This window comes from Somniosus microcephalus, unplaced genomic scaffold, assembly GCF_052327205.1.
Source record: "Somniosus microcephalus isolate GS21.2 unplaced genomic scaffold, FLI_Smic_1.0 unresolved_chr4, whole genome shotgun sequence".
Taxonomy (NCBI): Eukaryota; Metazoa; Chordata; class Chondrichthyes; order Squaliformes; family Somniosidae; genus Somniosus; species Somniosus microcephalus.
Genome location: NW_028225182.1, coordinates 4630422 through 4658013, shown reverse-complemented (window position 1 = coordinate 4658013; position 27592 = coordinate 4630422). Strand labels below are relative to the sequence as shown.

The 27592-nt window shown below is 45.2% G+C and overlaps 14 non-coding genes across 14 annotated transcripts; 10 read left to right on the top strand and 4 right to left on the bottom strand.

Moving 5' to 3' along the window:
• Positions 1 to 1541: 1541 nt before the first annotated feature.
• Positions 1542 to 1614, bottom strand: trnav-cac (transfer RNA valine (anticodon CAC)). Its single transcript has one exon. It is a non-coding gene; the product is annotated as a tRNA-Val (tRNA).
• A 6500-nt stretch (positions 1615 to 8114) lies between these two features.
• trnak-cuu (transfer RNA lysine (anticodon CUU)) lies at positions 8115 to 8187 on the bottom strand. The gene has a single exon. It is a non-coding gene; the product is annotated as a tRNA-Lys (tRNA).
• Positions 8188 to 8628: 441 nt separating this feature from the next.
• Positions 8629 to 8700, top strand: trnaw-cca (transfer RNA tryptophan (anticodon CCA)). Its single transcript has one exon. It is a non-coding gene; the product is annotated as a tRNA-Trp (tRNA).
• A 636-nt stretch (positions 8701 to 9336) lies between these two features.
• On the top strand, positions 9337 to 9419 carry trnal-cag (transfer RNA leucine (anticodon CAG)). The gene has a single exon. It is a non-coding gene; the product is annotated as a tRNA-Leu (tRNA).
• Positions 9420 to 12301: 2882 nt separating this feature from the next.
• On the top strand, positions 12302 to 12374 carry trnaw-cca (transfer RNA tryptophan (anticodon CCA)). The gene has a single exon. It is a non-coding gene; the product is annotated as a tRNA-Trp (tRNA).
• Positions 12375 to 13010: 636 nt separating this feature from the next.
• trnal-cag (transfer RNA leucine (anticodon CAG)) lies at positions 13011 to 13093 on the top strand. Its single transcript has one exon. It is a non-coding gene; the product is annotated as a tRNA-Leu (tRNA).
• Positions 13094 to 15473: 2380 nt separating this feature from the next.
• trnak-cuu (transfer RNA lysine (anticodon CUU)) lies at positions 15474 to 15546 on the bottom strand. Its single transcript has one exon. It is a non-coding gene; the product is annotated as a tRNA-Lys (tRNA).
• A 441-nt stretch (positions 15547 to 15987) lies between these two features.
• On the top strand, positions 15988 to 16059 carry trnaw-cca (transfer RNA tryptophan (anticodon CCA)). The gene has a single exon. It is a non-coding gene; the product is annotated as a tRNA-Trp (tRNA).
• Positions 16060 to 16695: 636 nt separating this feature from the next.
• On the top strand, positions 16696 to 16778 carry trnal-cag (transfer RNA leucine (anticodon CAG)). The gene has a single exon. It is a non-coding gene; the product is annotated as a tRNA-Leu (tRNA).
• Positions 16779 to 19660: 2882 nt separating this feature from the next.
• Positions 19661 to 19733, top strand: trnaw-cca (transfer RNA tryptophan (anticodon CCA)). Its single transcript has one exon. It is a non-coding gene; the product is annotated as a tRNA-Trp (tRNA).
• Positions 19734 to 20369: 636 nt separating this feature from the next.
• Positions 20370 to 20452, top strand: trnal-cag (transfer RNA leucine (anticodon CAG)). The gene has a single exon. It is a non-coding gene; the product is annotated as a tRNA-Leu (tRNA).
• A 3597-nt stretch (positions 20453 to 24049) lies between these two features.
• trnal-cag (transfer RNA leucine (anticodon CAG)) lies at positions 24050 to 24132 on the top strand. The gene has a single exon. It is a non-coding gene; the product is annotated as a tRNA-Leu (tRNA).
• Positions 24133 to 26500: 2368 nt separating this feature from the next.
• Positions 26501 to 26573, bottom strand: trnak-cuu (transfer RNA lysine (anticodon CUU)). Its single transcript has one exon. It is a non-coding gene; the product is annotated as a tRNA-Lys (tRNA).
• Positions 26574 to 27014: 441 nt separating this feature from the next.
• On the top strand, positions 27015 to 27086 carry trnar-ccg (transfer RNA arginine (anticodon CCG)). Its single transcript has one exon. It is a non-coding gene; the product is annotated as a tRNA-Arg (tRNA).
• The last annotated feature ends 506 nt before the right edge of the window (positions 27087 to 27592 follow it).

Genomic DNA, 27592 nt, shown 5'->3' with positions numbered 1-27592 from the left:
GCGGATACTCACCACTATACTAACGTGAAACTAAAACTTGCAGTGTTTGATCAGAACTAGAAGCTAACTGTGAACAGAGTGAGAAAGAGACAGACAGACAGATAGAGAGACAGGGACAAAGAGGGAGGCAGAGACAAAGAGAGTGACAGGGACAAAGAGAGAGGCAGAGACAAAGAGAGAGACAGGGACAAAGAGAGAGGCAGGGACAAAGAGAGTGACAGGGAGAGACAAAAAAGAGAGACAAGCACAAAGAGCGAGTGGCCCCAGGGATGAGTTGACTTCAGTTATGTTGAGCGACTGAGAAGCTGCAATTGTTTTTCCGCAGAAGATTAAGAGGAAATTTAATCGAGGTTTGTAAATTTACAAGATGTTTTGATAAGAGTAAATAAGGAGAATCTGTTTCCAGTGGCAGGAGGGTCGGTAACTGGAGGACACGGATTGAACCTAACCGGCAAAAGGTACCAGAGGGGAGATGAGGAGTTTTTTTTACCGCAGCCAGTTGTTGTGATCGGGAATGCGCTGCCTGAAAGGGCGGTGGAGCAGACACAATAGTAACTTTCAAAAGAGAATTGAATAAATCATTGTAAAGGAGAAATTTGCAGGTGTGCAGGTTAGGTTGATTGGCTATGATAAATTGACCCTTAGTGTCAGGGGGATTAAATACGTGGGGTTACGGGGATAGGGTGGGATCTGTGTTGGTGTAGGGGTTACGGGGATCGGGTGGGATATGTGTCGGTGCAGGCTCGATGGGCCGAAATGGCCTCTATCTGCATTGTGGGGTTTCTGTGTGATTCTGTGTGAAACATCAGGGGAGTGGGATTATTTGAAGAGCTCTTTCAAAGTGCCAGCGCAGACTCAATGGGCTGCATGGCCTCTTTCTGTGCCGTATCAACCTATGATTTAAAATTCAAATTGAATGTTTTGAAATATAAATGTAAAACTTAAAATTTTAAACCTTGACAAAATTTACCTAAACGAATTTTAAGTGTATGTTGATAGATTTTAGTTAACCAACGGTATTAAGGGATCATTGAAGTCTGTGAGACACCTCATAATTGATTCTATAATCATTAATCAACCCACAACATTTTGTTGCGCACTGCAGGAATTGCTAACATGTATACCGGATGACAGTCAAACTTTAATAACTTTTCATAGAATCATAGAAAATTGCCTGAACCCCTGTGGTTAATGAAGGGAATTTTAATGGTTGAGTTCCGTATACACCTTGGAATTCTGGAAAACATGGTTTGTAGTTTGCTGAAACGCGGCTTAGATCTGCTGTTGTGAACCAAGGTAAAGCTGCACGACCCTTGAATAATCTTTCACAATTCAACTGAAAGCAGCCGGAATGTGCAGCTTTGAGAGGGGCTGTCTGCACGGTCAGGGCTGGAAACGGAAGTGAGCGAGCGAAACCGTCGTGTTCTGTGTGTGTGCACAACTGTACAGAATAACACAAATGTAACAGGACTTTGTTACATTGCATAACAAATGCGAATTGATCGTTTTTTCTACGATTTAAATGAAGATGATTTACAAAATGTTTCCACCCAGTTTCGAACCGGGGACCTTTCGCGTGTGAGGCGAACGTGATAACCACTACGCTACGAAAACGCTGAATAAAACAGTCGCCTTTTGCTATACATCTATGAATCTATGAAGAAAGTTTTTAAAGTTTGACTGCCACCCAGCAAACATGTTACAATTTCCTTCAGTGTGCAACACACATTTTTGTTGGTTTTAATACAATTATTAAGATTCTCACAGACTTCAATTGTCTTTGTCAGAACTCAAATCCTTGACTGGGAATCAAACCTGATTGTTTTCAATGATAATAGGATTGTCCTATGAGGAGAGATTGAGTAGATTGTGCCTATAATCTCTGGAGTTTAGAAGAACGAGAGGTGTTCTCATTGAAAGGTACAATTTTCTTGGAGGGCTTGAAAGGGTAGAAGCTGAGAGGTTGTTTCCCCTGGCTGGAGAGTCTAGAACTAGGGGGCAGAGTCTCAGGATAAGGGGCCGGCCATTTGAGACTCAGATGAGGAGACATTTCTTCACTCAGAGGCTTGTGAATCTTTGCAATTCTCAACCTCAGAGGGCAGTGGATGCTCAGTCATTGAGTATATTCAAGGATTTGAGAGTCCTTTTACACAGAATACAGAAAGTTAACGTTTGTGAGCTCATCCTTTATATTGAGCGGTTTCTCGTCCTTCAATCGGTGTCAGCTTTCGCTCAGCGGTTACTTCGCAGCACCAAATTCTTTGTAATTTCGAACTCTTTCTCACCGCGGGCGCAGTCTGGGCTTTTTTCAATCCCCTTCAACACCGAAACACATTATAGCAGTGATTTTAATTTAGCAGTGTGACATTTTTCGAGGCACCAGTAAATGATTCAATAACTTATTCCTATCAGTGTTGCGAGCAGGGTTCGATTCCCGGTTGGGGAAGAAATTTTGATATCACCGTTTCTTGTTCATGAATGCGATGTAATTTTATTAAATTAATCACATGCATCTAATGTGAATAAATAAGAACTTATAGCGGTCCCACGGATTGTTCTATACATAGAGATACATAATTCTCTTTAACTTAACTTATGCATGTATAACTTACTTTCCTTTAGTTTAACTAACTTAGTTATGCATGTATAACTTACCTAACTGTATGTACTTAATTTACTTAATTGTATTACTTACCAGTTAGGGTTGTTACCGCTTTAATTCATCTGTTAGGCCGTTGCCCCTTTAAGAGCCGACTTAACGCGCTGACGTCACGTATCACGTGACGCATGCGCGTTTGTTGTCGCCCTGACGCGTTGACGTCACGCGTCACCACGCATGCGCATTGGCTGCCGGCCCGTTTCGGGCTTTCAAGGCGGCCGCCGGCATAGTCCGGCCTACCGCGACTTCGGCTGCATTGGCCAGAAGGCGGGAGCGAAGAGATTCTCTGCTCCCGCAGTAAGTACTGGCATAGCCCGGCCTAATGACTTCGGCCTTAAAGGCCTGCTTCCGTATTGGGGAGATGCACCCATAACGGCGCAGGTCACGTGACCGCTTGGGCGTACGTGAACGTGTTGACGTCACGACGCGGTCACGTGACACAATAAGCCCGGGAATAAAGAGTGGAGCGGGAAGAGGCTTAGGACTCGCTCCCCACGGGACTGGGACGCAGTCCCTGCGGAGTCCCCGCTGGGACAACACCTACAATATGGTGCTCCTGCAGGTAGCCATCTTACCTGCTATCTTACCTGCTGTAACAATCTTGTCTGGTAAGACCTACAACATGGTGTTCCTGCAGTCAGCCATATTACCTGCTACCTTACCTGCTGTAATTATTCTGTTCTGGTAATTAAACCTTTTTTTTATCGTTCGTCGAAGTTAAAACTCTTTTATTTGGTGGCGATTTACACGAACCACCACAAACTGCTATAATCACCATTAATTAACCGGTAACTTTATTTTGCAGAATGAAAGACATGATAATATGGTTACTGAGGGGCAGTCGAAACATCATTCATTTATTTTGCTCTTTGCATCTCCTGAACTGTTAACCCATATCTCATTTTACACATTGCATTTTAGGAGAATGGTTTACAATGTTCATTGCTTGAGAGAGCAGCGATCTGGGGCAAGATTTGTAAAATTTATCGGGACCGGCTATTTCACAGAAAAAACCTATTCTCTCACATGATGTTTTCAGACCACACACTGACCAATCTTTGCTAGGCCCCAAGTGGATGATCTGACACTTGCCCGCGTTGAACTCCATTAACCACTGGTCAGGGGAGATTTAATAGAGGTGATCAAAATTATGTGGGAAACAGTTTCCACTGGCAGGAGTGTCAGCAGGGCTATGGGGGACGAGCAGCGGAGTGGGACTGATTGGATTGCTCGTTCAAAGATGCAACATGAATTGCTCATTTTAACCTGCGATTGATAGATTTTAGTTATCTAACGTTGTAAAGGGATCATTGAAGTCTGTGAGACACTTCATAATTGTTTCTATTATCAATAATCCACCCACAACATTTTGTTGCACACTGCAGGAATTGCTAACATGTATACCGGATGACAGTCAAACTTTAATAACGTTTTATAGAATCAGAGAATATTGCCTGAACCCCTGTGGTTAATGAAGGGAAGTTTAATGTTTGAGTTCCGTAGACACCTTGGAATTCTGGATAACATGGTTTGTAGTTTGCAGAAACGCGGCTTAGATCTGCTGTTGTGAACCGAGGTAAAGCTGCAGGATCCTTGAATAATCTTTCACAATTCAACTGAATTGGCGCAACGGTAGCGCGTCTCAATCAACCAGATCTTGAAAGCTGCGTGTTCAAATCACGTCGGGGTCACTGTTTCTCCGGGTAGTTCCAGAATTACTGTTTTCTTTGCCGTTTCACAATAACCAGACACTTGCTCCAAAGACTGTCTCACTCTTTCCCCAGCGTCAGGGAGTGAAGCGCCACAATTCCTCATTTATTTAATGTGACAAGACACAAGCACAGGTATTCGCTCAAAATCAACCTGCAGGTGGTCACACAGAATAAACAGAGCCAGAGAGACAGGCAGAATCGGGAAACACCGGCAAACACACGAGAGATATTGACAAGGTGAGAAAGCGCTTTGCTATCAGAAAATTGCCTGAATCCCTGTGGTTAATGAAAGGGCTTTTGATGCTTCATTTCCTTACACACCTTGGAATTCAGGTGAACCTGGTTCATGGTTTGCAGAACAATTGAAACCCCTGGGTTAAACCAGAGGGAAGAAAATTCGGCAGTTTAATGAGGTGAAAGGAACATTTTTGACTTGTGCAGTTCGGTCAGAGAAATGCCAGTGAAAGGAAATCATTGCAGAAAGAGCGATTCTGCAGTGTCCCTTCTGTCTGAACAGTGCTTTCTCGATGCTGAATTAAGTACAGGTTTCCGTAGTGTAGCGGTTATCACGTTTGCCTCATTCGCGAAAGGTGCTCGGGCGGAAACATTGTTTTTCTGTGAAATAAATTTAACAGGTTTCTTGTGTCAGAAGCAACGAACAATTTAAAGCAGACTCCTAAAATACACAGTGCGTAAATTCTGATAGGGTATAAATCTTCGGCAATGAATAAACTTTCACAAATTATTAAAGTTAAATTACTCAACTTTCGACTGTCCCTCACTGTGAGCATTTCTTTCATTCTGCAAAACAACGCTTTCGGTTAATGAATGTTGATTAAAACAATTAAACCACTAAACTGCCAGAACACACATTAAAGAGTTGATCACAATTGCTGATATTTCTTATCTTTTTTCTGGTGTTTTTTCAGCTCTTGGTCCTTTCAGCTCCTGACTGCGGATATTCCTCTGATTAAACGTGAACAAACTGAAATATCTCGCAGCCCCGGCCTCGGTTAATACCAACAGATCTAAGCCGCATTTCAGGCCCGAAAACAAACCCATTAATTAATCGCTTTTCCCCAGCTCCAGAGCTCAGATTGTTACTACCCATCCCTGGAGCTGCAAGATTCCAGGGACATGGAAAAAACCTCCCCATACACCGAGCACAAGCTCAGGAAAACCCCGGGGGAGATGGTATCCCGGTAACTGAGCCTTCAACAGCATTGAACATGCACCCGGACGGAAACGTTCTTCATGTGGAAGTGATGAGATGCCGAAATTAATGGAAGAAGTCAGGATGGCCGAGAGGTCGAAGGCGCTGCGTTCAGATCGCAGTGTTCTCTGGCGACGTGGGTTCCAATTCCACTTCTGAAAGTCTTTACTTTTAATTACCAAGCGGAACTCATTTAATTTCACACCACTGTCAAGCACTTTGGGACATCCCTTAAAAGTGGGATTCAGCAGTTCACCTGCTCCATTCACATAGAAACATAGAAGATCGGAGTAGGAGTAGGCCATTCGGCCCCTCGAGCCTGCTCCGCCATTTAATGAGATCATGGCTGATCATCCACATTCAATACCCTGTCCCTGCTTTCTCCCCATATCCCTTTATCTCTTTAGTCTTAACAAATATATCTAACTCCTTCTTGAATATATTTAATGAATTGGCCTCAACTGCCTTCTGTGGTACAGAATTCAACAGGTTCACCACTCTCTGGGTGAAGAAATTCCTCCTCATCTCAGCCCTTAGTGGCTTACCCCTTATCCTTAGACTGTGACCGCTTGTTCTGGATTCCCGCACCATCGGGACCATTCTTCCTGCATCTAGTGTGTCTAGTCCTGTTAGAATTTTGTAAGTTTCAATGAGATCCCCTCTCGTTCTTTTAACTCTAGCGAATATAAGCCTAATCATCTCAATCTGTCTTCATACATCATTCCTGCCATCCCATGTATCAGTCTGGTGAATCTTCGCTGCACTCCCTCCATGGCAAGAACATCCTTCCTCAGATAAGGTGACCAAAGCTGCACACAATACTCTAGGTATGGTCTCACCAAGGCCTTGTACAAATGCAGCAAGACATCCTTGCTCCTGTACTCGAAACCTCTCACTATAAAGGCCAACATTTGCCTTCTTAACCACCTGCTGCACCTGCATGCTTACCTTCAGCGATTGGTGCACACGGACACCCAGGTCTCATTGCAGTTCCCCTTTTCCCAATCTATTGACATTCTGATAATAAGCTGTCTTCCTGTTTTTGCCACCAAAGTTGATAACCTCACATTTATCCACATTATACTGCATCTGCCATGCTTCTGTTAATCACCTAACCTGTCCAAATCATACTGGAGTTTCTCTGCATCCTCCTCACAGCACACATGCCCACCCAGCTTTGTGTCGTCTGCACACTTGGAGTTATTACATCTAGTTCAACCTTCTAGATCATTAATATATATTGTGAGTAGCTGGAGTCCTAGCACTTATCCCTGCCCTACCCCACTAGTAATTGCCTGCCACTTGGAAACAGACCCGTTTAGACATAATCTTTGCTTCCTGTCTGCCAACCAGTTCTCTATCTAAGTCTGTCCCTTACCCCCAATCCCATGTGCTTTAACTTTGCACGCCAATCTCTTATGTGGGACCTTCTGAAAGTCCAAATACACCACATCCACTGGTTCTCCATTATCTATTCTACCAGTTACATCCTCAAAAAATTCTAACATTTCCATCTGACCTGGTACTGAAAGTGGAGACGGTTCCACAGTGTAGCAGTTATCACGTTTGCGGATTCATTTTGTTGGAACTTGCTCCTTCTGCTTGTCCAGGGGCGAGATTGCTCTCCTGTGTGTGGAAATAACAAATAAAACAAAAGAATTAGGAGCTGGAGTAGCCCATATATTGTGTAAAATGAGATATGGGTAACAGTTAACAGTTAACATGCAAAGCACAAAACTTGCTGACAAGGGTGGTGCTGTTGCTGTTTGGCGAACCGACCTCTACCTAGCGGAAGCTGTACGCCAACTCTCCAACACCTCCTCCTACCTCCGCCTGGACCATGACCCCACTACCGAATATCAAGTCCCCATCTGCAAGACTGTCACTGACCTCGTATGAGAAGAGATTGAGTAAACTAGGCCTGCAATCTCTTGAATTCGGAAGAATGGGAGGGGATCTCATTAAGCATGCACAATTATTACAGGGTTTGATCGGTTGGATGCTGGGAGAATGTTTCCCTTGGCTGGGGAGTCTAGAACCAGGGGCCACAACCTCAGGATAAAGGTTAGGCCATTCAGGACTGAGAGGAGAAGAAATTTCTTCACACAGAGGGTGGTGAATCTTTGGAATTTTCTACCCCAGATGGCTGTGGAGGCTCAGTCATTGGGTATGTTCAAAACAGAAGTCGGTAGATTTCTGTCTGGTAAGGGCATCAAGGGATATGGCGATAGGGCCGGTGAATGGATTTGAGGCAGGAGATCAGGCATGGTCTCATAGAATCCCCTGCATTTGCTTAAAAATCTGTTCCATTATCTCTGACGAAAGGTTATCGACCTGAAACGTTAACTTTGTTTCTCTCTTCGCAGAAGCTGCCTGACCTGCTGAGTATCTCCAGCATTTTCTGTTTCAATTCAGATTTCCAGCATCTGCAGTATTTTCTCAGTTCGCATTTCTTTCATTGTGCAAAACAAGGTTATCGCTCAATTAATGACGCTTTGAAAGCAACAAAAAATTTTTACAAAATAAATACCGCCGAACGTGGGACTCGAACCCACGACTCTGAAATTAAGAGTCTCATGCTCTACCGACTGAGCTAGCCGGGCCAGTCGAAACTATATTTCATTGTCGCTGATTGCAGTCAGGCCCGGCCCGGTCACAACAACATGTCTGAGCCGCGTTTCTGCAAATTCCGAAACAAGTTCTCCAGAAGCCCAAGGCGTATCAGGAACTCAAGCAGCAAAATCCCATTCATTAACCACAGGCAATTTTCTGATCGCAAAGCGCTTTGGTCCTTGTCAATATCTCTTGTCTATTTCCCGGAGATTCCCGATTCTGTCTTTCTCTCTGGCTCTGTTTATTGTGTCTGTGGCCACCTGCGGGTTGATTTTGAAGGAATACCTGTGTTTGTGTCTGCTTGGTACGTTAAACAAATGAGGGCATCAGGCGCTTCTGTGAATGACACTGAGGAATCAGGAGAAGGCAGGAGGAATGAAACAGTGTTTGTGGAACGTGTGTATATGAAAACAGCGCGGTTTATATTTTCGGACCTCGTGGCGCAACGGTAGCGCGTCTGACTCCAGATCAGAAGGCTGCGTGTTCAAATCACGTCGGGGTCAATGTTCTTCCGGGTAATTTAAGATTTATTGTTTTCTTTGCCGTTTCACAATAACCAGACTCTTGCTCCAAAGACTGTCTCACTCTTTCCCCAGTGTCAGGGAGAGAGGCGCCACAATTCCTCATTTGCTTAATGTGACAAGACACAAGCACAGGTATTCGCTCAAAATCAACCTGCAGGTGGTCACACAGAATAAACAGAGCCAGAGAGACAGGCAGAATCGGGAAACACCGGCAAATACACGAGAGATATTGACAAGGTGAGAAAGCGCTTTGCGATCAAAAAATTGCCTGAATCCCTGTGGTTAATGAAAGGGCTTTTGATGCTTGATTTCCTCACACAACTTGGAATTCAGATGAATCTGGTTCATGGTTTGCAGAACAATATAAACCCCTGGGTTAAATCCATTAATTATTCGCTTTTCCCCAGCTCCAGAGCTCAGACTGTTACTGCCCATCCCTGGAGCTTCAAGATACCAGGGACCCAGGACAAACCTCCCCATACACCGAGCACAAGTTCAGGAAAACCCCGGGGGAGATGATATCCCGGTCACTGAGCCTTCATCAGCATTGAACAAGCACCCGGACGGAAACGTTCTTCATGCGGAAGTGATGAGATGCAGAAGTTAACGGAGCAAGTCAGGATGGCCGAGCGGTCTAAGGCGCTGCGTTCAGGTCGCAGTCTCCTCTGGAGGCGTGGGTTCGAATCCCACTTCTGACAGTCTTTACTTTTAATTACCAAGCGGAACTCATTTATTTTCACACCACTGTAATGACATTGGGACATCCCTTAAAAGTGGGATTCAGCAGTTCACCTGCTCCATTCACATAGAAGCTTAGAAGATAGGAGCAGGAGTAGGCCATTCGGCCCCTCGAGCCTGCTCCGCCATTTAATGAGATCATGGCTGATCATCCACATTCAGTACCCTGTCCCTGCTTTCTCCCCATATCCCTTTATCTCTTTAGCCTTAAGAAATATATCTAACTCCTTCTTGAATATATTTAATGAATTGGCCTCAACTGCATTCTGTGGTACAGAATTCAACAGGTTCACCACTCTCTGGGTGAAGAAATTCCTCCTCATCTCAGCCCTTAGTGGCTTACCCCTTATCCTTAGACTGTGACCGCTGGTTCTGGATTCCCGCACCATCGGGATCATTCTTCCTGCACCTACTGTGTCTAGTCCTGTTAGAATTTTGTAAGTTTCAATGAGATCCCCTCTCATTCTTTTAACTCTAGCGAATATAAGCCTAATCATCTCAATCTGTCTTCATACGTCATTCCTGCCATCCCATGTATCAGTCTGGTGAATCTTCGCTGCACTCCCTCCATGGCAAGAACATCCTTCCTCAGATAAGGTGACCAAAGCTGCACACAATACTGTAGGTATGGTCTCACCAAGGCCTTGTACAAATGCAGCAAGACATCCTTGCTCCTGTACTCGAAACCTCTCACTATAAAGGCCAACATTTGCCTTCTTAACCACCTGCTGCACCTGCATGCTTACCTTCAGCGATTGGTGCACACGGACACCCAGGTCTCATTGCAGTTCCCCTTTTCCCAATCTATTGACATTCTGATAATAAGCTGTCTTCCTGTTTTTGCCACCAAAGTTGATAACCTCACATTTATCCACATTATACTGCATCTGCCATGCTTCTGTTAATCACCTAACCTGTCCATATCATACTGGAGTTTCTCTGCATCCTCCTCACAGCACACATGCCCACCCAGCTTTGTGTCGTCTGCACACTTGGAGTTATTACATCTAGTTCAACCTTCTAGATCATTAATATATATTGTGAGTAGCTGGAGTCCTAGCACTTATCCCTGCCCTACCCCACTAGTAATTGCCTGCCACTTGGAAACAGACCCGTTTAGACATACTCTTTGCTTCCTGTCTGCCAACCAGTTCTCTATCTAAGTCTGTACCTTACACCCAATCCCATGAGCTTTAACTTTGCACGCCAATCTCTTATGTGGGACCTTCTGAAAGTCCAAATACACCACATCCACTGGTTCTCCCTTATCGATTCTACCAGTTACATCCTCAAAAAATTCTAACATTTCCATCTGAGCTGGTACTGAAAGTGGAGACGGTTCCACAGTGTAGCAGTTATCACGTTTGCGGAATCATTTTGTTGGAACTTGCTCCTTCTGCTTGTCCAGGGGCGAGATTGCTCTCCTGTGTGTGGAAATAACAAATAAAACAAAAGAATTAGGAGCTGGAGTAGCCTATATATTGTGTAAAATGAGATATGGGTAACAGTTAACAGTTAACATGCAAAGCACAAAACTTGCTGACAAGGGTGGTGCTGTTGCTGTTTGGCGAACCGACCTCTACCTAGCGGAAGCTGTACGCCAACTCTCCAACACCTCCTCCTACCTCCGCCTGGACCATGACCCCACGACCGAATATCAAGTCACCATCTGCAAGACTGTCACTGACCTCGTATGAGAAGAGATTGAGTAAACTAGGCCTGCAATCTCTTGAATTCGGAAGAATGGGAGGGGATCTCATTAAGCATGCACAATTATTACAGGGTTTGATCGGTTGGATGCTGGGAGAATGTTTCCCTTGGCTGGGGAGTCTAGAACCAGGGGCCACAACCTCAGGATAAAGGTTAGGCCATTCAGGACTGAGAGGAGAAGAAATTTCTTCACACAGAGGGTGGTCAATCTTTGGAATTTTCTACCCCACATGGCTGTGGAGGCTCAGTCATTGGGTATGTTCAAAACAGAAGTCGGTAGATTTCTGTCTGGTAAGGGCATCAAGGGATATGGCGATAGGGCCGGTGAATGGATTTGAGGCAGGAGATCAGGCATGGTCTCATAGAATCCCCTACATTTGCTTAAAAATCTGTTCCATTGTCTCTGACGAAAGGTTATCGACCTGAAACGTTAACTCTGTTTCTCTCTTCGCAGAAGCTGCCTGACCTGCTGAGTATCTCCAGCATTTTCTGTTTCAATTCAGATTTCCAGCATCTGCAGTATTTTCTCAGTTCGCATTTCTTTCATTGTGCAAAACAAGGTTATCGCTCAATTAATGACGCTTTGAAAGCAACATAAAAGTTTAACAACATAAATACCGCCTAACGTGGGTCTCGAACCCACGACTCTGAAATTAAGAGCCTCATGCTCTACCGACTGAGCTATCCGGGCCGGTCGAAACTATATTTCATTGTCGCTGATTGCAGTCAGGCCCGGCCCGGTCACAACAGCATGTCTGAGCCGCGTTTCTGCAAACTACGAAACAAGTTCTCCAGAAGCCCAAGGCGTATAAGGAACTCAAGCAGCAAAATCCCTTTCATTAACCACAGGCAATTTTCTGATCGCAAAGCGCTTTAGTCCTTGTCAATATCTCTTGTCTATTTCCCGGAGATTCCCGATTCTGTCTTTCTCTCTGGCTCTGTTTATTGTGTCTGTGGCCACCTGCGGGTTGATTTTGAAGGAATACCTGTGTTTGTGTCTGCTTGGTACGTTAAACAAATGAGGGCATCAGGCGCTTCTGTGAATGACACTGAGGAATCAGGAGAAGGCAGGAGGAATGAAACAGTGTTTGTGGAACGTGTGTATATGAAAACAGCGCGGTTTATATTTTCGGACCTCGTGGCGCAACGGTAGCGCGTCTGACTCCAGATCAGAAGGCTGCGTGTTCAAATTCACGTCGGGGTCAATGTTCTTCCGGGTAATTTAAGATTTATTGTTTTCTTTGCCGTTTCACAATAACCAGACTCTTGCTCCAAAGACTGTCTCACTCTTTCCCCAGTGTCAGGGAGAGAGGCGCCACAATTCCTCATTTATTTAATGTGACAAGACACAAGCACAGGTATTCGCTCAAAATCAACCTGCAGGTGGTCACACAGAATAAACAGAGCCAGAGAGACAGGCAGAATCGGGAAACACCGGCAAATACACGAGAGATATTGACAAGGTGAGAAAGCGCTTTGCGATCAAAAAATTGCCTGAATCCCTGTGGTTAATGAAAGGGCTTTTGATGCTTGATTTCCTTACACACCTTGGAATTCAGATGAACCTGGTTCATGGTTTGCAGAACAATTTAAACCCCTGGGTTAAATCCATTAATTATTCGCTTTTCCCCAGCTCCAGAGCTCAGATTGTTACTGCCCATCCCTGGAGCTGCAAGATACCAGGGACCCAGGACAAACCTCCCCATACACCGAGCACAAGTTCAGGAAAACCCCGGGGGAGATGATATCCCGGTCACTGAGCCTTCATCAGCATTGAACAAGCACCCGGACGGAAACGTTCTTCATGCGGAAGTGATGAGATGCAGAAGTTAACGGAACAAGTCAGGATGGCCGAGCGGTCTAAGCCGCTGCGTTCAGGTCGCAGTCTCCTCTGGAGGCGTGGGTTCGAATCCCACTTCTGACTGTCTTTACTTTTAATTACCAAGCGGAACTCATTTATTTTCACACCACTGTCATGACATTGGGACATTCCTTAAAAGTGGGATTCAGCAGTTCACCTGCTCCATTCACAAAGAAACTGAGAAGATAGGAGCAGCAGTTGGCCATTCGGCCCCTCGAGACAGCTCCGCCATTTAATGAGATCATGGCTGATCATCCACATTCAGTACCCTGTCCCTGCTTTCTCCCCATATCCCTTTATCTCTTTAGCCTTAAGAAATATATCTAACTCCTTCTTGAATATATTTAATGAATTGGCCTCAACTGCCTTCTGTGGTACAGAATTCAACAGGTTCACCACTCTCTGGGTGAAGAAATTCCTCCTCATCTCAGCCCTTACTGGCTTACCCCTTATCCTTAGACTGTGACCGCTGGTTCTGGATTCCCGCACCATCGGGATCATTCTTCCTGCATCTAGTGTGTCTAGTCCTGTTAGAATTTTGTAAGTTTCAATGAGATCCCCTCTCGTTCTTTTAACTCTAGCGAATATAAGCCTATTCATCTCAATCTGTCTTCATACGTCATTCCTGCCATCCCATGTATCAGTCTGGTGAATCTTCGCTGCACTCCCTCCATGGCAAGAACATCCTTCCTCAGATAAGGTGACCAAAGCTGCACACAATACTCTAGGTATGGTCTCACCAAGGCCTTGTACAAATGCAGCAAGACATCCTTGCTCCTGTACTCGAAACCTCTCACTATAAAGGCCAACATTTGCCTTCTTAACCACCTGCTGCACCTGCATGCTTACCTTCAGCGATTGGTGCGCACGGACACCCAGGTCTCATTGCAGTTCCCCTTTTCCCAATCTATTGACATTCTGATAATAAGCTGTCTTCCTGTTTTTGCCACCAAAGTTGATAACCTCACATTTATCCACATTATACTGCATCTGCCATGCTTCTGTTAATCACCTAACCTGTCCATATCATACTGGAGTTTCTCTGCATCCTCCTCACAGCACACAGGCCCACCCAGCTTTGTGTCGTCTGCACACTTGGAGTTATTACATCTAGTTCAACCTTCTAGATCATTAATATATATTGTGAGTAGCTGGAGTCCTAGCACTTATCCCTGCCCTACCCCACTAGTAATTGCCTGCCACTTGGAAACAGACCCGTTTAGACATACACTTTGCTTCCTGTCTGCCAACCAGTTCTCTATCTAAGTCTGTACGTTACCCCCAATCCCATGTGCTTTAACTTTGCACGCCAATCTCTTATGTGGGACCTTATCGAAAGCCTTCTGAAAGTCCAAATACACCACATCCACTGGTTCTCCCTTATCTATTCTACCAGTTACATCCTCAAAAAATTCTAACATTTCCATCTGACCTGGTACTGAAAGTGGAGACGGTTCCACAGTGTAGCAGTTATCACGTTTGCGGAATCATTTTGTTGGAACTTGCTCCTTCTGCTTGTCCAGGGGCGAGATTGCTCTCCTGTGTGTGGAAATAACAAATAAAACAAAAGAATTAGGAGCTGGAGTAGCCCATATATTGTGTAAAATGAGATATGGGTAATAGTTAACAGTTAACATGCAAAGCACAAAACTTGCTGACAAGGGTGGTGCTGTTGCTGTTTGGCGAACCGACCTCTACCTAGCGGAAGCTGTACGCCAACTCTCCAACACCTCCTCCTACCTCCGCCTGGACCATGACCCCACTACCGAATATCAAGTCACCATTTGCAAGACTGTCACTGAACTCGTATGAGAAGAGATTGAGTAAACTAGGCATGCAATCTCTTGAATTCGGAAGAATGGGAGGGGATCTCATTAAGCATGCAAAATTATTACAGGGTTTGATCGGTTGGATGCTGGGAGAATGTTTCCCTTGGCTGGGGAGTCTAGAACCAGGGGCCACAGCCTCAGGATAAAGGTTAGGCCATTCAGGACTGAGAGGAGAAGACATTTCTTCACACAGAGGGTGGTGAATCTTTGGAATTTTCTACCCCAGGTGGCTGTGGAGGCTCAGTCATTGGGTATGTTCAAAACAGAAGTCGGTAGATTTCTGTCTGGTAAGGGCATCAAGGGATATGGCGATAGGGCCGGTGAATGGATTTGAGGCAGGAGATCAGCCATGGTCTCATAGAATCCCCTACATTTGCTTAAAAATCTGTTCCATTATCTCTGACGAAAGGTTATCGACCTGAAACGTTAACTCTGTTTCTCTCTTCGCAGAAGCTGCCTGACCTGCTGAGTATCTCCAGCATTTTCTGTTTCAATTCAGATTTCCAGCATCTGCAGTATTTTCTCAGTTCGCATTTCTTTCATTGTGCAAAACAAGGTTATCGCTCAATTAATGACGCTTTGAAAGCAACATAAAAGTTTAACAAAATAAATACCGCCTAACGTGGGGCTCGAACCCACGACTCTGAAATTAAGAGTCTCATTCTCTACCGACTGAGCTAGCCGGGCCGGTCGAAACTATATTTCATTGTCGCTGATTGCAGTCAGGCCCGGCCCGGTCACAACAGCATGTCTGAGCCGCGTTTCTGCAAACTACGAAACAAGTTCTCCAGAAGCCCAAGGCGTATAAGGAACTCAAGCAGCAAAATCCCTTTCATTAACCACAGGCAATTTTCTGATCGCAAAGCGCTTTAGTCCTTGTCAATATCTCTTGTCTATTTCCAGGAGATTCCCGATTCTGTCTTTCTCTCTGGCTCTGTTTATTGTGTCTGTGGCCACCTGCGGGTTGATTTTGAAGGAATACCTGTGTTTGTGTCTGCTTGGTACGTTAAACAAATGAGGGCATCAGGCGCTTCTGTGAATGACACTGAGGAATCAGGAGAAGGCAGGAGAAATGAAACAGTGTTTGTGGAACGTATGTATATGAAAACAGCGCGTTTTACATTTTCGGACCTCGTGGCGCAACGGTAGCGCGTCTGACTCCAGATCAGAAGGCTGCGTGTTCAAATCACGTCGGGGTCAATGTTCTTCCTGGTAATTTAAGATTTATTGTTTTCTTTGCCGTTTCACAATAACCAGACTCTTGCTCCAAATACTGTCTCACTCTTTCCCCAGTGTCAGGGAGAGAAGCGCCACAATTCCTCATTTATTTAATGTGACAAGACACAAGCACAGGTATTAGCTCAAAATCAACCTGCAGGTGGTCACACAGAATAAACAGAGCCAGAGAGACAGGCAGAATCGGGAAAGACCGGCAAATACACGAGAGATATTGACAAGGTGAGAAAGCGCTTTGCGATCAAAAAATTGCCTGAATCCCTGTGGTTAATGAAAGGGCTTTTGATGCTTGATTTCCTTACACACCTTGGAATTCAGATGAACCTGGTTCATGGTTTGCAGAACAATTTAAATCCCTGGGTTAAATCCATTAATTATTCGCTTTTCCCCAGCTCCAGAGCTCAGATTGTTACTGCCCATCCCTGGAGCTGCAAGATACCAGGGACCCAGGACAAACCTCCCCATACACCGATCACAAGTTCAGGAAAACCCCGGGGGAGATGATATCCCGGTCACTGAGCCTTCATCAGCATTGAACAAGCACCCGGACGGAAACGTTCTTCATGCGGAAGTGATGAGATGCAGAAGATAACGGAACACGTCAGGATGGCCGAGCGGTCTAAGGCGCTGCGTTCAGGTCGCAGTCTCCTCTGGAGGCGTGGGTTCGAATCCCACTTCTGACAGTCTTTACTTTTAATTACCAAGCGGAACTCATTTATTTTCACACCACTGTAATGACATTGGGACATCCCTTAAAAGTGGGATTCAGCAGTTGACCTGCTCCATTCACATAGAAACATAGAAGATAGGAGCAGGAGTAGGCCATTCGGTCCCTCGAGCCTGCTCCGCCATTTAATGAGATCATGGCTGATCATCCACATTCAGTACCCTGTCCCTGCTTTCTCCCCATATCCCTTTATCTCTTTAGCCTTAAGAAATATATCTAACTCCTTCTTGAATATATTTAATGAATTGGCCTCAACTGCCTTCTGTGGTACATAATTCAACAGGTTCAGCACTCTCTGGGTGAAGAAATTCCTCCTCATCTCAGCCCTTAGTGGCTTCCCCCTTATCCTTAGACTGTGACCGCTGGTTCTGGATTCCCGCACCATCGGGATCATTCTTCCTGCATCTAGTGTGTCTGGTCCTGTTAGAATTTTGTAAGTTTCAATGAGATCCCCTCTCGTTCTTTTAACTCTAGCGAATATAAGCCTAATCATCTCAATCTGTCTTCATACGTCATTCCTGCCATCCCATGTATCAGTCTGGTGAATCTTCGCTGCACTCCCTCCATGGCAAGAACATCCTTCCTCAGATAAGGTGACCAAAGCTGCACACAATACTCTAGGTATGGTCTCACCAAGGCCTTGTACAAATGCAGCAAGACATCCTTGCTCCTGTACTCGAAACCTCTCACTATAAAGGCCAACATTTGCCTTCTTAACCACCTGCTGCACCTGCATGCTTACCTTCAGCGATTGGTGCACACGGACACCCAGGTCTCATTGCAGTTCCCCTTTTCCCAATCTATTGACATTCTGATAATAAGCTGTCTTCCTGTTTTTGCCAACAAAGTTGATAACCTCACATTTATCCACATTATACTGCATCTGCCATGCTTCTGTTAATCACCTAACCTGTCCATATCATACTGGAGTTTCTCTGCATCCTCCTCACAGCACACATGCCCACCCAGCTTTGTGTCGTCTGCACACTTGGAGTTATTACATCTAGTTCAACCTTCTAGATCATTAATATATATTGTGAGTAGCTGGAGTCCTAGCACTTATCCCTGCCCTACCCCACTAGTAATTGCCTGCCACTTGGAAACAGACCCGTTTAGACATACTCTTTGCTTCCTGTCTGCCAACCAGTTCTCTATCTAAGTCTGTACCTTACACCCAATCCCATGAGCTTTAACTTTGCACGCCAATCTCTTATGTGGGACCTTCTGAAAGTCCAAATACACCACATCCACTGGTTCTCCCTTATCGATTCTACCAGTTACATCCTCAAAAAATTCTAACATTTCCATCTGAGCTGGTACTGAAAGTGGAGACGGTTCCACAGTGTAGCAGTTATCACGTTTGCGGAATCATTTTGTTGGAACTTGCTCCTTCTGCTTGTCCAGGGGCGAGATTGCTCTCCTGTGTGTGGAAATAACAAATAAAACAAAAGAATTAGGAGCTGGAGTAGCCTATATATTGTGTAAAATGAGATATGGGTAACAGTTAACAGTTAACATGCAAAGCACAAAACTTGCTGACAAGGGTGGTGCTGTTGCTGTTTGGCGAACCGACCTCTACCTAGCGGAAGCTGTACGCCAACTCTCCAACACCTCCTCCTACCTCCGCCTGGACCATGACCCCACGACCGAATATCAAGTCACCATCTGCAAGACTGTCACTGACCTCGTATGAGAAGAGATTGAGTAAACTAGGCCTGCAATCTCTTGAATTCGGAAGAATGGGAGGGGATCTCATTAAGCATGCACAATTATTACAGGGTTTGATCGGTTGGATGCTGGGAGAATGTTTCCCTTGGCTGGGGAGTCTAGAACCAGGGGCCACAACCTCAGGATAAAGGTTAGGCCATTCAGGACTGAGAGGAGAAGAAATTTCTTCACACAGAGGGTGGTCAATCTTTGGAATTTTCTACCCCACATGGCTGTGGAGGCTCAGTCATTGGGTATGTTCAAAACAGAAGTCGGTAGATTTCTGTCTGGTAAGGGCATCAAGGGATATGGCGATAGGGCCGGTGAATGGATTTGAGGCAGGAGATCAGGCATGGTCTCATAGAATCCCCTACATTTGCTTAAAAATCTGTTCCATTGTCTCTGACGAAAGGTTATCGACCTGAAACGTTAACTCTGTTTCTCTCTTCGCAGAAGCTGCCTGACCGGCTGAGTATCTCCAGCATTTTCTGTTTCAATTCAGATTTCCAGCATCTGCAGTATTTTCTCAGTTCGCATTTCTTTCATTGTGCAAAACAAGGTTATCGCTCAATTAATGACGCTTTGAAAGCAACATAAAAGTTTAACAACATAAATACCGCCTAACGTGGGTCTCGAACCCACGACTCTGAAATTAAGAGCCTCATGCTCTACCGACTGAGCTATCCGGGCCGGTCGAAACTATATTTCATTGTCGCTGATTGCAGTCAGGCCCGGCCCGGTCACAACAGCATGTCTGAGCCGCGTTTCTGCAAACTACGAAACAAGTTCTCCAGAAGCCCAAGGCGTATAAGGAACTCAAGCAGCAAAATCCCTTTCATTAACCACAGGCAATTTTCTGATCGCAAAGCGCTTTAGTCCTTGTCAATATCTCTTGTCTATTTCCCGGAGATTCCCGATTCTGTCTTTCTCTCTGGCTCTGTTTATTGTGTCTGTGGCCACCTGCGGGTTGATTTTGAAGGAATACCTGTGTTTGTGTCTGCTTGGTACGTTAAACAAATGAGGGCATCAGGCGCTTCTGTGAATGACACTGAGGAATCAGGAGAAGGCAGGAGGAATGAAACAGTGTTTGTGGAACGTGTGTATATGAAAACAGCGCGGTTTATATTTTCGGACCTCGTGGCGCAACGGTAGCGCGTCTGACTCCAGATCAGAAGGCTGCGTGTTCAAATTCACGTCGGGGTCAATGTTTTTCCGGGTAATTTAAGATTTATTGTTTTCTTTGCCGTTTCACAATAACCAGACTCTTGCTCCAAAGACTGTCTCACTCTTTCCCCAGTGTCAGGGAGAGAGGCGCCACAATTCCTCATTTATTTAATGTGACAAGACACAAGCACAGGTATTCGCTCAAAATCAAACTGCAGGTGGTCACACAGAATAAACAGAGCCAGAGAGACAGGCAGAATCGGGAAACACCGGCAAATACACGAGAGATATTGACAAGGTGAGAAAGCGCTTTGCGATCAAAAAATTGCCTGAATCCCTGTGGTTAATGAAAGGGCTTTTGATGCTTGATTTCCTTACACACCTTGGAATTCAGATGAACCTGGTTCATGGTTTGCAGAACAATTTAAACCCCTGGGTTAAATCCATTAATTATTCGCTTTTCCCCAGCTCCAGAGCTCAGATTGTTACTGCCCATCCCTGGAGCTGCAAGATACCAGGGACCCAGGACAAACCTCCCCATACACCGAGCACAAGTTCAGGAAAACCCCGGGGGAGATGATATCCCGGTCACTGAGCCTTCATCAGCATTGAACAAGCACCCGGACGGAAACGTTCTTCATGCGGAAGTGATGAGATGCAGAAATTAACGGAATAAGTCAGGATGGCCGAGCGGTCTAAGGCGCTGCGTTCAGGTCGCAGTCTCCTCTGGAGGCGTGGGTTCGAATCCCACTTCTGACAGTCTTTACTTTTAATTACCAAGCGGAACTCATTTATTTTCACACCACTGTAATGACATTGGGACATCCCTTAAAAGTGGGATTCAGCAGTTCACCTGCTCCATTCACATAGAAACTTAGAAGATAGGAGCAGGAGTCGGCCATTCGGCCCCTCGAGCCTGCTCCGCCATTTAATGAGATCATGGCTGATCATCCACATTCAGTACCCTGTCCCTGCTTTCTCCCCATATCCCTTTATCTCTTTAGCCTTAAGAAATATATCTAACTCCTTCTTGAATATATTTAATGAATTGGCCTCAACTGCCTTCTGTGGTACAGAATTCAACAGGTTCACCACTCTCTGGGTGAAGAAATTCCTCCTCATCTCAGCCCTTAGTGGCTTACCCCTTATCCTTAGACTGTGACCGCTGGTTCTGGATTCCCGCACCATCGGGATCATTCTTCCTGCATCTAGTGTGTCTAGTCCTGTTAGAATTTTGTAAGTTTCAATGAGATCCCCTCTCGTTCTTTTAACTCTAGCGAATATAAGCCTAATCATCTCAATCTGTCTTCATACGTCATTCCTGCCATCCCATGTATCAGTCTGGTGAATCTTCGCTGCACTCCCTCCATGGCAAGAACATCCTTCCTCAGATAAGGTGACCAAAGCTGCACACAATACTCTAGGTATGGTCTCACCAAGGCCTTGTACAAATGCAGCAAGACATCCTTGCTCCTGTACTCGAAACCTCTCACTATAAAGGCCAACATTTGACTTCTTAACCACCTGCTGCACTTGCATGCTTACCTTCAGCGATTGGTGCACACGGACACCCAGGTCTCATTGCAGTTCCCCTTTTCCCAATCTATTGACATTCTGATAATTAGCTGTCTTCCTGTTTTTGCCACCAAAGTTGATAACCTCACATTTATCCATATTAAACTGCATCTGCCATGCTTCTGTTAATCACCTAACCTCTCCATATCATACTGGAGTTTCTCTGCATCCTCCTCACAGCACACATGCCCACCCAGCTTTGTGTCGTCTGCACACTTGGAGTTATTACATCTAGTTCAACCTTCTAGATCATTAATATATATTGTGAGTAGCTGGAGTCCTAGCACTTATCCCTGCCCTACCCCACTAGTAATTGCCTGCCACTTGGAAACAGACCCGTTTAGACATACTCTTTGCTTCCTGTCTGCCAACCAGTTCTCTATCTAAGTCTGTACCTTACCCCCAATCCCATGTGCTTTAACTTTGCACGCCAATCTCTTATGTGGGACCTTCTGAAAGTCCAAATACACCACATCCACTGGTTCTCCCTTATCTATTCTACCAGTTACATCCTCAAAAAATTCTAACATTTCCATCTGACCTGGTACTGAAAGTGGAGACGGTTCCACAGTGTAGCAGTTATCACGTTTGCGGAATCATTTTGTTGGAACTTGCTCCTTCTGCTTGTCCAGGGGCGAGATTGCTCTCCTGTGTGTGGAAATAACAAATAAAACAAAAGAATTAGGAGCTGGAGTAGCCCATATATTGTGTAAAATGAGATATGGGTAACAGTTAACAGTTAACATGCAAAGCACAAAACTTGCTGACAAGGGTGGTGCTGTTGCTGTTTGGCGAACCGACCTCTACCTAGCGGAAGCTGTACGCCAACTCTCCAACACCTCCTCCTACCTCCGCCTGGACCATGACCCCACTACCGAATATCAAGTCACCATTTGCAAGACTGTCACTGAACTCGTATGAGAAGAGATTGAGTAAACTAGGCCTGCAATCTCTTGAATTCGGAAGAATGGGAGGGGATTTCATTAAGCATGCGAAATTATTACAGGGTTTGATCGGTTGGATGCTGGGAGAATGTTTCCCTTGGCTGGGGAGTCTAGAACCAGGGGCCACAACCTCAGGATAAAGGTTAGGCCATTCAGGACTGAGAGGAGAAGAAATTTCTTCACACAGAGGGTGGTGAATCTTTGGAATTTTCTACCCCAGATGGCTGTGAAGGCTCAGTCATTGGGTATTTTCAAAACAGAAGTCGGTAGATTTCTGTCTGGTAAGGGCATCAAGGGATATGGCGATAGGGCCGGTGAATGGATTTGAGGCAGGAGATCAGGCATGGTCGCATAGAATCCCCTGCATTTGCTTCAAAATCTGTTCCATTATCTCTGACGAAAGGTTATCGACCTGAAACGCTAACTCTGTTTCTCTCTTCGCAGAAGCTGCCTGACCTGCTGAGTATCTCCAGCATTTTCTGTTTCAATTCAGATTTCCAGCAACTGCAGTATTTTCTCAGTTCGCATTTCTTTCATTGTGCTAAACAAGGTTATCGCTCAATTAATGACGCTTTGAAAGCAACATAAAAGTTTAACAAAATAAATACCGGCTAACGTGGGGTTGGAACCCACGACTCTGAAATTAAGAGTCTCATGCTCTACCGACTGAGCTAGCCGGGCCGGTCGAAACTCTATTTCATTGTCGCTGATTGCAGTCAGGCCCGGCCCGGTCACAACAGCATGTCTGAGCCGCGTTTCTGGACACTACGAAACAAGTTCTCCAGAAGCCAAAGGCGTATAAGGAACTCAAGCAGCAAAATCCCTTTCATTAACCACAGGGGTTCAGGCAATTTTCTGATCGCAAAGTGCTTTAGTCCTTGTCAATATCTCTTGTCTATTTCCCGGAGATTCCCGATTCTGTCTTTCTCTCTGGCTCTGTTTATTGCGTCTGTGGCCACCTGCGGCTTGATTTTGAAGGAATACCTGTGTTTGTGTCTGCTTGTTACGTTAAACAAATGAGGGCATCAGGCGCTTCTGCGAATGACACTGAGGAATCAGGAGAAGGCAGGAGGAATGAAACAGTGTTTGTGGAATGTGTGTATATGAATACAGCGCGTTTTATATTGTCGGAGCTCGTGGCGCAACGGTAGCGTGTCTGACTCCGCATCAGAAGGCTGCGTTTTCAAATCACGTCGGGGTCACTGTCCCTTTGGGTAATTCCAGAATTATTCTTTTCTTTGCCGTTTCACAATAACCAGATACTTGCTCCAACGACTGTCTCACTCTTTCCCCAGTGTCAGGGAGAGAAGCGCCACAATTCCTCATTTATTTAATGTGACAAGACACAAGCACAGGTATTCGCTCAAAATCAACCTGCAGGTGGCCACACAGAATAAACAGAGCCAGAGAGACAGGCAGAATCGGGAAACACCGGCAAATACACGAGAGATATTGACAAGGTGAGAAAGCGCTTTGCGATCAAAAAATTGCCTGAATCCCTGTGGTTAATAAAAGGGCTTTTGATGCTTGATTTCCTTACACACCTTGGAATTCAGATGAACCTGGTTCATGGTTTGCAGAACAATTTAAACCCCTGGGTTAATCCATTAATTATTCGCTTTTCCCCAGCTCCAGAGCTCAGATTGTTACTGCCCATCCCTGGAGCTGCAAGATACCAGGGACCCAGGACAAACCTCCCCATACACCGAGCACAAGTTCAGGAAATCCCCGGGGGAGATGATATCCCGGTCACTGAGCCTTCATCAGCATTGAACAAGCACCCGGACGGAAACGTTCTTCATGCGGAAGTGATGAGATGCAGAAGTTAACGGAACAAGTCAGGATGGCCGAGCGGTCTGAGGCGCTGCGTTCAGGTCGCAGTCTCCTCTGGAGGCGTGGGTTCGAATCCCACTTCTGACAGTCTTTACTTTTAATTACCAAGCGGAACTCATTTATTTTCACACCACTGTAATGACATTGGGACATCCCTTAAAAGTGGGATTCAGCAGTTCACCTGCTCCATTCACATAGAAACATAGAAGATAGGAGCAGGAGTAGGCCATTCGGCCCCTCGAGCCTGCTCCGCCATTTAATGAGATCATGGCTGATCATCCACATTCAGTACCCTGTCCCTGCTTTCTCCCCATATCCCTTTATCTCTTTAGCCTTAAGAAATATATCTAACTCCTTCTTGAATATATTTAATGAATTGGCCTCAACTGCCTTCTGTGGTACAGAATTCAACAGGTTCACCACTCTCTGGGTGAAGAAATTCCTCCTCATCTCAGCCCTTAGTGGCTTACCCCTTATCCTTAGACTGTGACCGCTGGTTCTGGATTCCCGCACCATCGGGATCATTCTTCCTGCATCTAGTGTGTCTAGTCCTGTTAGAATTTTGTAAGTTTCAATGAGATCCCCTCTCGTTCTTTTAACTCTAGCGAATATAAGCCTAATCATCTCAATCTGTCTTCATACGTCATTCCTGCCATCCCATGTATCAGTCTGGTGAATCTTCGCTGCACTCCCTCCATGGCAAGAACATCCTTCCTCAGATAAGGTGACCAAAGCTGCACACAATACTCTAGGTATGGTCTCACCAAGGCCTTGTACAAATGCAGCAAGACATCCTTGCTCCTGTACTCGAAACCTCTCACTATAAAGGCCAACATTTGACTTCTTAACCACCTGCTGCACCTGCATGCTTACCTTCAGCGATTGGTGCACACGGACACCCAGGTCTCATTGCAGTTCCCCTTTTCCCAATCTATTGACATTCTGATAATAAGCTGTCTTCCTGTTTTTGCCACCAAAGTTGATAACCTCACATTTATCCACATTAAACTGCATCTGCCATGCTTCTGTTAATCACCTAACCTGTCCATATCATACTGGAGTTTCTCTGCATCCTCCTCAGAGCACACATGCCCACCCAGCTTTGTGTCGTCTGCACACTTGGAGTTATTACATCTAGTTCAACCTTCTAGATCATTAATATATATTGTGAGTAGCTGGAGTCCTAGCACTTATCCCTGCCCTACCCCACTAGTAATTGCCTGCCACTTGGAAACAGACCCGTTTAGACATACTCTTTGCTTCCTGTCTGCCAACCAGTTCTCTATCTAAGTCTGTACCTTACCCCCAATCCCATGTGCTTTAACTTTGCACGCCAATCTCTTATGTGGGACCTTATGAAAGTCCAAATACACCACATCCACTGGTTCTCCCTTATCTATTCTACCAGTTACATCCTCAAAAAATTCTAACATTTCCATCTGACCTGGTACTGAAAGTGGAGACGGTTCCACAGTGTAGCAGTTATCACGTTTGCGGAATCATTTTGTTGGAACTTGCTCCTTCTGCTTGTCCAGGGGCGAGATTGCTCTCCTGTGTGTGGAAATAACAAATAAAACAAAAGAATTAGGAGCTGGAGTAGCCCATATATTGTGTAAAATGAGATATGGGTAACAGTTAACAGTTAACATGCAAAGCACAAAACTTGCTGACAAGGGTGGTGCTGTTGCTGTTTGGCGAACCGACCTCTACCTAGCGGAAGCTGTACGCCAACTCTCCAACACCTCCTCCTACCTCCGCCTGGACCATGACCCCACTACCGAATATCAAGTCACCATCTGCAAGACTGTCACTGACCTCGTATGAGAAGAGATTGAGTAAACTATGCCTGCAATCTGTTGAATTCGGAAGAATGGGAGGGGATCTCATTAAGCATGCACAATTATTACAGGGTTTGATCGGTTGGATGCTGGGAGAATGTTTCCCTTGGCTGGGGAGTCTAGAACCAGGGGCCACAACCTCAGGATAAAGGTTAGGCCATTCAGGACTGAGAGGAGAAGACATTTCTTCACACAGAGGGTGGTGAATCTTTGGAATTTTCTACCCCAGATGGCTGTGGAGGCTCAGTCATTGGGTATGTTCAAAACAGAAGTCGGTAGATTTCTGTCTGGTAAGGGCATCAAGGGATATGGCGATAGGGCCGGTGAATGGATTTGAGGCAGGAGATCAGGCATGGTCTCATAGAATCCCCTGCATTTGCTTAAAAATCTGTTCCATTATCTCTGACGAAAGGTTATCGACCTGAAACGTTAACTCTGTTTCTCTCTTCGCAGAAGCTGCCTGACCTGCTGAGTATCTCCAGCATTTTCTGTTTCAATTCAGATTTCCAGCATCTGCAGTATTTTCTCAGTTCGCATTTCTTTCATTGTGCAAAACAAGGTTATGGCTCAATTAATGACGCTTTGAAAGCAACATAAAAGTTTAACAAAATAAATACCGCCTAACGTGGGGCTCGAACCCACGACTCTGAAATTAAGAACCTCATGCTCTACCGACTGAGCTAGCAGGGCCGGTCGAAACTATATTCCATTGTCGCTGATTGCAGTCAGGCCCGGCCCGGTCACAACAGCATGTCTGAGCAGCGTTTCTGCAAACTACGAAACAAGTTCTCCAGAAGCCCAAGGCGTATAAGGAACTCAAGCAGCAAAATCCCTTTCATTAACCACAGGCAATTTTCTGATCGCAAAGCGCTTTAGTCCTTGTCAATATCTCTTGTCTATTTCCCGGAGATTCCCGATTCTGTCTTTCTCTCTGGCTCTGTTTATTGTGTCTGTGGCCACCTGCGGGTTGATTTTGAAGGAATACCTGTGTTTGTGTCTGCTTGGTACGTTAAACAAATGAGGGCATCAGGCGCTTCTGTGAATGACACTGAGGAATCAGGAGAAGGCAGGAGGAATGAAACAGTGTTTGTGGAATGTGTGTATATGAAAACAGCGCATTTTATATTGTCGGAGCTCGTGGCGCAACGGTAGCGTGTCTGACTCCGCATCAGAAGGCTGCGTGTTCAAATCACGTCGGGGTCACTGTTCCTTTGGGTAATTCCAGAATTATTCTTTTCTTTGCCGTTTCACAATAACCAGACACTTGCTCCAACGACTGTCTCACTCTTTCCCCAGTGTCAGGGAGAGAAGCGCCACAATTCCTCATTTATTTAATGTGACAAGACACAAGCACAGGTATTCGCTCAAAATCAACCTGCAGGTGGCCACACAGAATAAACAGAGCCAGAGAGACAGGCAGAATCGGGAAACACCGGCAAATAGACGAGAGATATTGACAAGGTGAGAAAGCGCTTTGCGATCAGAAAATTGCCTGAATCCCTGTGGTTAATGAAAGGGCTTTTGATGCTTGATTTCCTTACACACCTTGGAATTCAGGTGAACCTGGTTCATGGTTTGCAGAACAATTTAAACCTATGCGTTAAATCAGAGGGAAGGAAATTCGGCAGTTTAATGAGTTTGAAAGGAACATTATTGACTTGTGCAGTTCGGTCAGAGAAATGCCAGTGAAAGGAAATCATTGCAGAAAG